At 40.2% G+C, this 9,409-nt stretch overlaps 1 pseudogene; it reads right to left on the bottom strand.

Annotated features, from left to right (window-relative positions):
• Positions 1–695: 695 nt before the first annotated feature.
• LOC127680404 (oogenesin-2-like) lies at positions 696–3,940 on the bottom strand (annotated as a pseudogene).
• Positions 3,941–9,409: the final 5,469 nt, after the last annotated feature.

Here is a 9,409-nt window from a genome sequence, read left to right as displayed (position 1 = left end):
TCATTTTGATATCAGCTCTCTAAGTATTCATATGTTATAAACCATGTCTTCCAGCAAAGGTTAAATACAAGGACATAGTTCCAGAAATGTGCCTGCCTTGGTATTCACTAGGTCCTTATATTCTTGACTGCTGAAAAAACCTGTCCCCTCATCCCTTTGTTCTCCATATCTAACTCAGTTTTTCTGATCTGAATGTACTACATACTAATTTGTTTCCCAAACATTGAGGCCTTTGTGGAGCCCTGTGCTTTAGATCCCATTTATTAGACCAGTTACTGAGATGAAAGGAACTGCACAAATCTGAGATTGACCTAATTATGGTGATGAGGAATGAAGAAACTGGACACAGATACAGAAATGCTGGGAATCATTAGCTCTGTGCTCTGATAGAGACATACTAGTACCTCAGTAAGTCAACACCTGTATTGTGTGCAGTCAACAGAGGGGAACAATGTCTTTATGGAAGGATACTTTTATTGTAACACACTCAAACTATAAAAATCCTAGAGGAGAAAAGAGTACTTGAAACCTTTGGCAGATGAAAAACTCACTCACAAGCTGTGAGGACAATCTTGTATTTCCTCTGTGTCTCAGACTTTTAGGTGATTGACATTTTCATGCTCCTTTCAGAAAAGGATTTTCGTTTAGGATTTCATCGATCCCCAGTGCTAAGACTCAATTTGTCTGTTCAACAATCAACCACGTAGGTTCTTTTCAAAAAAGCAACATTGGGTATCCAGATCATAAATATAGGACCCACCACACTTAGAGCATCAGTTTGTGAAGGCAAAAGTGACCTTTTTGGGCTTTCTTTTGGCCCTGAGTATATCCAGGAGTGCAGGTCAAAAATTTTCTAATATGTCTGATAGTATTACATCCCTGATATCATAGCACTCCAGAGGGTACAGTTCATCCATTAGTTGCCTAAGCTTGGCTGTGTGGTGTAGAACTTTTGTTCAGTAAAAGCACAGAAAGTTCATTATCATAGAAATTGATTTCTGTGAGATGGGAACATTGCCTTAGGGCAGGCAGCAGACATCAATCTGATGTTCTCCCATTCCACATGACTTCAAATGCAGGTATTCCAGGGTATATCTACCTCTCTCTAGGAGACACACAAGAGGTTCAAGGAGTAAATGACAAAGTTTTATCAATAAGATTCAGACATTTGAGCTCAAATATATTCAGGCAATAGGGCAGGTAATCCAAGTCTGATTGTGAGAGGTAACATCTTGTGATGCAAAGTGTCTCCAAGGGCTTCTTTAGGCACTTGGGGAGAGAAGAAATGATTGATTTCTGGCAAATAGTATTGCAGAGGGTTGATATGATTGGCCGGTAAGCAGAAGACTTTCTCCCAAACTCATTCTGACTATATAGTGAGGTCAACCACAACCCAAGACATGGCCTTCATTTGTCTGCTCACACAACCTATACCATGCTAGTAAATAGCAACATGATTCAGGATATTGCAGGAAACCACACCAATGGTTATATCAGGCCAACTTGGTGCATATAGGAAGGCCTATCTATCCCAAATAAAATTCAATAACTTCCTAGTGCTATTTTTAAGAGTTCTCAGAGGTTTTGTTCCTGCAAGGTCCATGATCCTGTCTTCATCATGAAACCCAGTGTTGCATATTACTCATCTACTCAAACAATTTCTTGACTCAAAACATGAACAAAAAGAGCAATGCTTATGCCTGGTCATATTTATCTTATCATATAGCTCATCTCCTCAGATAGGCTATGTCTTTAACTTTGCTAGATTTATGGTGTCCAGTCTGACATGGACTCCCCAGCTTGCAAAACAAAACAAAACAAAACAAAACAAAACAAAACAAAACAAAACAAAAGACAAGGAAAGAGAACAGCAATGAAAAGAGGTCTGTTTTCTCTTGTCTACTTCTCTGTACACTCTCAATCCTTCCTTACCTGAAGAATTCTTTCAGGTTGCCCTTTAAAAAAGGGACATCATATACATAGAGTTCCCAGAGAAGATGGTGGAGTGTGGGAAGTAGAGAAATCACTGTGATTACTTCCTCCTCATCAATCTTTTCAGTACAACCCATACTGATGGTACCTTTGATTTCATCTAGACTGAATGAGAGAGGATTGTTCATCTCTTTCAGGTAGGTGTTAAGAAAAGCCAAATCCTCCACTATGTTCATAGCAACCCTATTTATAATAGCCAGAAGCTGGAAAGAACTCAGGTATCCCTCAACAGAAGAACGGATTCAAAAAATGTTGTATATATTCACAATGGAGTACTATTCAGCCTTTAGAAACAATGAATTCATGAAATTCTTAGACAAATGGATATAGCTGGAGAACGTCATACTAAGTGAGATAACCCAGTCTCAAAAGATCAATAATGGTATGCACTCACTAATAAGTGCATATTAGCCTGGAAAATTGGAATACCCAAAACATAATCCACACATCAAGTGATGTCCAAGAAGAACAGAGGAGTGGCCCCTGGTTATGGAAAGACTCAGTGTAGCAGTATAGGGCAATACCAGAACACGGAAATGGGAAGGCGTGGGTGGGGGAACAGGGGGAGGGAAGAGGGCTTATGGGACTTTCGGGGAGTGGGGAACCTGAAAAGGGGAAATCATTTGAAAAATAAATAAAAAATATATCGAATAAAAAGAAAAGCCAAATCTTCTAGGCAAAGACAGCATAGCTCCTGATCTTGGATAGTCTGTATGTACAATTTTGAAGATTTCTATGATTGTGGCTTTGGTTAAGCCCTGAATTTTCAGCGTTCTACAGCATAAATGAATGGAATCTTTTCTCTGCTGGGCCACTGCAACAAGTATGTGGCACATTCTTCAAGGCTGCGCTCCATGAGTTGCAGTTGAGATGTCACCCACAATTCTCTCTCTCTCTTTTTTTTTATTATTTTCTATATCTTTTTGTTTACATTCCAAATGATTTTCCCTTTCCAGGTTCCCCCCTTCCCATCTCAATTCTTTCTTCATCCCACAGTCAGGAGTGTTTTCCAATGCCTGTTTCTGTTTTATGAACTCTTATATGCCTTCACCTTCATGGGAATCCAGCCCATATCCCACAGAAATAGTAGTCTCTATCCCTCCAATTCATATCTCTGAATTTTTATCTAGAAAATGAGGGAGAAATGAGTATAATTTTTAGAAGGTAAAGGACAACACATCTTACAGTTTGATTCCCTTCCACATCTCACACTTCAGCTTTTTCTACCACAATGTTTTATTCCTCTGCCTAGAATCAAACCCAGAGCCTCATGCTGAGAAAATGAATAGCATTCTTTGCAAAAAGGGCATCTTTAGCCCTGTCCTACTAACCTTAATTCCAGTCCAACCTCATTTCACATTAAACTTTTAGGGATTCAGGAAAAGGACCATTCCTCACTGGATTTTTCTACATTTTCTATCTCCTATATTAGCCATTATTTTTCCAGATAGCTGAGCCTGAGCCCAAGGCTCTACACCACTCTAAGCCTCTTCTCCCAGTAAAGAACTTTCCTGACAATGGCGTAAAGAAAAACTTGAAAATCAGAAGCCTCTCATCCACAGTTGGCCAAATATCCTCTGTCCCTAATTGCTCATTCTCAGTACTCAGAGAAACTTTCTCCAACCCCAGGTGATCCTGCCTACCTGGAGCGAACTGTTTTTGAAATCAGTATATCTAGCCCCTCAAGAACAACCTGCAAAGTGTCTAGGCAGAGGGTCTTTATCAACATTCCTACAGAAAGGTATGGGATGGGCCACACAGGTATCATGGTGGTTAAGATCTTTGTATGACCATTAATGAAGGCCTCCTCAAGTGTCACTGGGAACAGCCTATTGGGCAGATCCTTGAGAGAAGAAACGTCCAAGGCCTCCTCACTCAGTAGCCTCTGTCTTGTCAGTTTCACCAGGGTGGGTGGGGAGTAGACATTCATTGTGTCTTTTTCTAAATTGTCATCCTATGGGAGCAGGGGGAAAATATACCATTAATGACAATAAACTTAGGAAGCCTTTCTGCCAACACTGTGTGGTGTGGGGGCGAGATCACTAAAGCTGAGTTTACAGAATTCAGATTACCAATTTGAGCACACTCAGTTGTTTTGTTTTTGTTTTTGTTTTTGTTTGTCTGTTTGCTTAGATAATGTCTTTACAGAACTTGCTATATCCTTGACTGTCCTGAAACTTGCTGTATAGTCCACAGTGGCCTGTACTTCACAGAGAATTAATTGCCTGCCTCTGTCTCCAAAGTGCTCTAAAGTACATATGTGTTCCATTATTGCTCAGCCTGTGTCAACATAGCATGTCTAATCCAAAAATGCTTGATCCGGCCTGTGCTGGTTTTAAAGCCATAATTATCTCTGGTAGTGTGAAGTGTCTCCAAAGTATTCTAGTTCCCAATGGCTACATCCAACTGCAGCCACAGCTGGGGAACATACATCCTTCTGGGAAGGGACCAAAAGGAACTTTTAATCCTCAGTCAAGAGTTGGATTATAAATAGACTATGCTTAGCTCTCTAGGCCCTCGAAGAAAACTAAAAAAAAACCAAATTCCAAATTCTCCATAATTTCCATTTATCCAGATACATTGCCTGGAATGAGTTCCAGCATCTTTGTAATTCCCATCATTAGTTACTGACATCAATCTTTGATCATGACCCATACAGGACTTGTGAAAAGGTGTTGGATCCTTAGTCATCAGGGAAATACAAATCAAAACAATCCTGATACTTCACCTCACACCAGTCAGAATGGCTAAGGTCAAAAACTCAAGAGAAAACAGGTGCTGGCGAGTATGTGGAGAAAGAGGAACACTCCTCCACTGCTGGTGTGGTTGTAAGCTGGTACTACCACTTTGGAAATCAGTCTGGCAGTTCCTCAGAAAACTGGGAATGATAATACCAGAGGACCCCACTATACCATTCCTGGGCCTATACCCAGAGGATTCCCCAGAATGTAAAAGGATACATGCTTCACTGTGTTCATAGCAGCCCTATTTATAATAGCCAGAAGCTGGAAAGAACCCAGATGTCCCTCAACGGAGGAATACATACAGAAAATGTGGTATAACTACACAATGGAGTACTATTCAGCCATTAGAAATAAGGAATTCATGAAATTCTTAGACAAATTAATGGCAGAACATCATCCTAATTGAGGTAACCCAGTCTCAAAGGAACACTCATGGTATGCACTCACTGATAAGCAGATATTACCCTAGAAGCTTGGAATACCCAAGACACAATTCACATATCAAATTATGCTCAAGAAGAAGGAAGGAGTGTTCAATGGTCCTGGAAAGGCTCAGTGCAGCAGTGTAGGGGAGTACCAGGACAGGGAAGTGGGAAGGGGTGTATTGGGGAACAGGGGGATGGAAGAAGGCTTTTGGGACTTTTGGGGAGGGGGGATCTAAGAAAGGGGAAATCATTCGAAATGTAAATAAAGAATATATCAAAGAAAAAAAGAGAAAAGAAAAGGTGTTGGTAAAGTTCCAAGCTTGAGGTCCACAAACTACAGAGGTGGAGTAGGAAAGAAACACTAAAGTTAGTAATCCTTCAGTAGCCATTGGCGTGGTCTGTAACTCCTTATAAAGCAACCAGAAAGAAGAGATTATGAGGTACATATCATAATTCACATGCCAAAAACAGAACAACACTAGCTCAATGTCATACTTAATTGGTTACTTCTACAGCAGCAGAACAGCTAGCCTGAGACATGCAGAAACAAAATGAAAACCAAAAAAATGTAAGAAAAAGGACCTGAAGTTTACATTGTAAGTTATATTCAATTTTTTATTGAATAGTTAATTAAGAAAGGCTGGCTTCTTCCTGAAATTTTGAATACATCCTGGGTTCATTAAAAGAATATACCATGTATCAATTGATAGAAATATTTTGCTTGGGTTTGTTTGTTAATTGGTGTGCTTTGTTTTGCTTCTTTGAGACAAAAGAGCATATCTATAGCTGTTTAGAACTTGCTATATAAATTAGGCTGCCATTAAACTTATATACTATCCACCCTCTGCCTTACTGTTGCAGTCAGGTGTTGGTATGAGAAGAGACGAGGGAGGGAGACTGTGGTTGTGATGTAATGTCCATTAAGATGAAATGTACATAAACATATACACAGAACTATACTCTATATACACACACATATATGCACGTATGTGTATATACAGGTTTCTTCCTGCAAGTTTGAGGACATTTTGAGTTCCATTAAAATAAGAGATTACTTATCAATGAGGAGATGCAAATACCATTTCTTTTTTGGTATTATATGTTTGCTAGTTTTACATTAGTTATCTAGTTGTATATCTATCAATTTATTTAATATATATGAGTGTATTGTCCCTGTCCTCAAACACCCCTGAAAATGGAATCAAATCCCATTATAGGTGGTTGTGAGCCATCATGTAGTTTCTGGGAATTGAACACAGTACCTCTGGGAGAACACTGAGTGTTCTTAACAATTGAGCCATTTCTCCAGACTTGTTTTGCTCTTTTAAAAGATGCATAGAATATCTGACTATTTTGACACTCACAGCTTTCCTCTGCCTTCCTGTTGCTGGGATTAAAAGCACACCAAAGAATTCCAGGCTTAAAGTGACATAAAGATCATCACTCAAGGCACTTTGAGTAACTCACATCTGACACTCCAGTGTAGAGGGCCTAGAATTCAAGGTCAGCCTGACATTTTTAGTGAGACTGTCTCAAGAAAGAAGAACAAAACTAAATAAAATTAAAAATCCCCACAGAGGGCTGGAGAGATGGCTCAGCAGTTAAGAGCACTGACTGATCTTCCAAAGGTACTGAGTTCAAATCCGAGCAACCACATGGTGGCTCACAACTATCCAAAATGATATTTGATGCCCTCTTCTGGAGTGTCTGAAGACAGCTATAGTATACTTATATATAACAATAAATATCTTTTAAAAATTCTCAACAGAAACTACTAAGACCCAGTTAATAATCAGATGTAATTGAGAACACACTTGGATATTCTAGTTAAGCAGCCCTCAGGAGAATAAGGAAGGAGAATCTTTGTGAGTTTAAGGCCTGGCAATCTTTTCTTAAGTTACATTTCATCCACTGCTCCCTCATCCAGTTCCTCATCCATTTTCTACTCCAGCTTTCCTCTAAGAAGTTGCTACCCGCTAAACCCTTAGGAATTCCCCTTATCAAGGGTCTCAATTCTTTCCCACTGAAGCTAGACCAGTGGAACTCTGCTGTATATGTACTGGGACTCTGGAGGAGCTTGTGTATGCTGCCAAGATTGGCAACTTAGTCTCTGGGAACTTCCAGGATTCCAGGTTATTTGAGACTTATAGAATTACTATGGGGTCTCCCTCCTCTTCAGCTTCTTCAACCCTTCCCCTAATACAAAGTTACAAAAGTCTTCAATGACCAAGAAGCACTTAAAGAAAGGTTTAAAGTCCTTAGTCTTCAGTGAAATGCAAATAACCATGATCTTCAGATTTTACCTTACAACAATCTGAGTGGCTAAGATAAAAAACTCCAGTGACTACACATGCTTGTGAGGTTGTCGGGAAATAGAACGCTTCTCCATTTCTGGTGGGATTGAAAACTGATGCAACCACTCTGGAAATCAATCTGACTGTTCCTCAGAAAGTTGGAAACACTTGATGAGTCAGCTTTACCATTCCTGGTCATATACATAGAAGATGCCCCACCATACTCCAAGGACACTTGTTCCTCTATGTTCTTAGCAGCCTTGTTTGTAATAGCCAGAATCTGGAAACAAAGCAGTCTAGACCTCTGTGTTTGATGTGATTATTGGTCATGGTACCAGTTTCTCAGTTTGTCTTGTCTGGGTGCTAGTTTTGTTTCTGGGTTACTGTTTGATGTGTGGATTTGCAGAGTGTTGGCTGAGTGTTTCCTCTTTTAAAGACCTCTTTGTTGGGTATGTTCAAGGGGGAATGCTTGATAGTGTTGAAAGCTGGAGGAAGAAGAGGCCAGTAAGAGATGATATTAGTAATCCACAAGGAGACATACTCAGGAGAAAGGTTAAGATACTTCTTGTGTTACAGTCCTGTGGTAGAGGCAACTGTGAAAATTTGGTCTGTGATAAGAGATCGTATGGTACTCTGTGAACTCCCTTCCTTGTCTTCTGGCACACATTGATGTTGTTGAGCAGGAAGTTTTTGCCTTTGTGGGGACTGTGACAAGGAAATGAGGGAGAAAAGAAAGGCAGGTGGGGATTGTTGTATCAACAAGGAGGCATGCACAAGGGGAGAGGAATCTTCATCTACTATTCTGGGACAATGCTAAGGGCAGATGAGACTTGAATCTACTGTAATAGAGAGTGGGGTTGATCTTTCTACAGAGTAACTAGTCTACTGGCAGTCAGGGCCTGTGATTCAACAGGGAGGATCTGCCAATAGGAATGTCTCAGCACAGAGATGAGTTTGTAAAGTCCAAACTATTTTGTTTTTGAAAGTGCACTAAGTCCACTTGAGTAAACATCTCATGACAAACCTTACTTGTCAACATCCAGTCAAGATAAAAATAGTAGGGTTAAACTACACATAGGTAACTAAGATATCATACAGAAAAAAAAAAAGAAATATAGCCAACCCATCATGGTTATCAGATGGTTTTGCCCCATAGTTTAGTTCCTTCAGATAATGCCGGACATGCAATTTTGAAAATATTAAGTTGCTGAACCTTATTGAAATTCCTCAGTCTTGCTGTTGCTAAAGTAATTTTTCAGCACCTCTAGACTCAGGCTTAGTTTAGACCCAGGCTCTCATTTAACAGCTAGATCCACTCTATATAACCCATGACAGAAAGCTCAAGTCAGCATCCAGGGTGAAATCAGGCTCTCCCTACCCTGTTTTGCAGGGTGGAAAGGACAAAGACTTTATATTCCACTCTCCTGATCAACACTGTTCCCATATGTGACTCTGTAGTTTTGAACTTGGAACTGTCAGTAGATGGAATGTTGTTCTTCATCCATTCCAGCAAAGTCAGCATATCTTCCTTGGGATAGCAATCTTACTTCCACGTCTGTGGGGGAATCTGCTTTTTCCATCACCTTCCAGCTGTTTTAGCCACATCTCTGGTCACACTGTCTTGAGATCACGGGGTTAAATACGCCAAATCCTAGGGCAGCACAGCCTCTGAACTCCCCATTCTAGTGTATCCTTTCCTGCCATGAACAAGGTACAGTTCCCATTTTGTTCTGTCTCAGCCCCAACTCCAACTCCCTCCTGCGGTAGCAGGGGCTCCTGTAATAGATTAGGCTAGATCACTGGTTTTGTGTTCTTACAACTTCCTCACTCATTATTTTCTCTGTGTCCTAATTGTGTTCACTTCTCAACATTTCAGAGCTGCAGTCATCTGATGGAGCCTCAGTTGAGTGTGTACTCTCATCAGAATGGCTGGTTGTTATATCTGTGAGAGATT

Source organism: Apodemus sylvaticus, chromosome 3 (assembly GCF_947179515.1).
Source record: "Apodemus sylvaticus chromosome 3, mApoSyl1.1, whole genome shotgun sequence".
In the NCBI taxonomy this organism is placed as follows: Eukaryota; Metazoa; Chordata; class Mammalia; order Rodentia; family Muridae; genus Apodemus; species Apodemus sylvaticus.
Note: the sequence above shows the minus strand (reverse complement) of the source record. Positions and strands in the feature narration are given on the sequence as shown.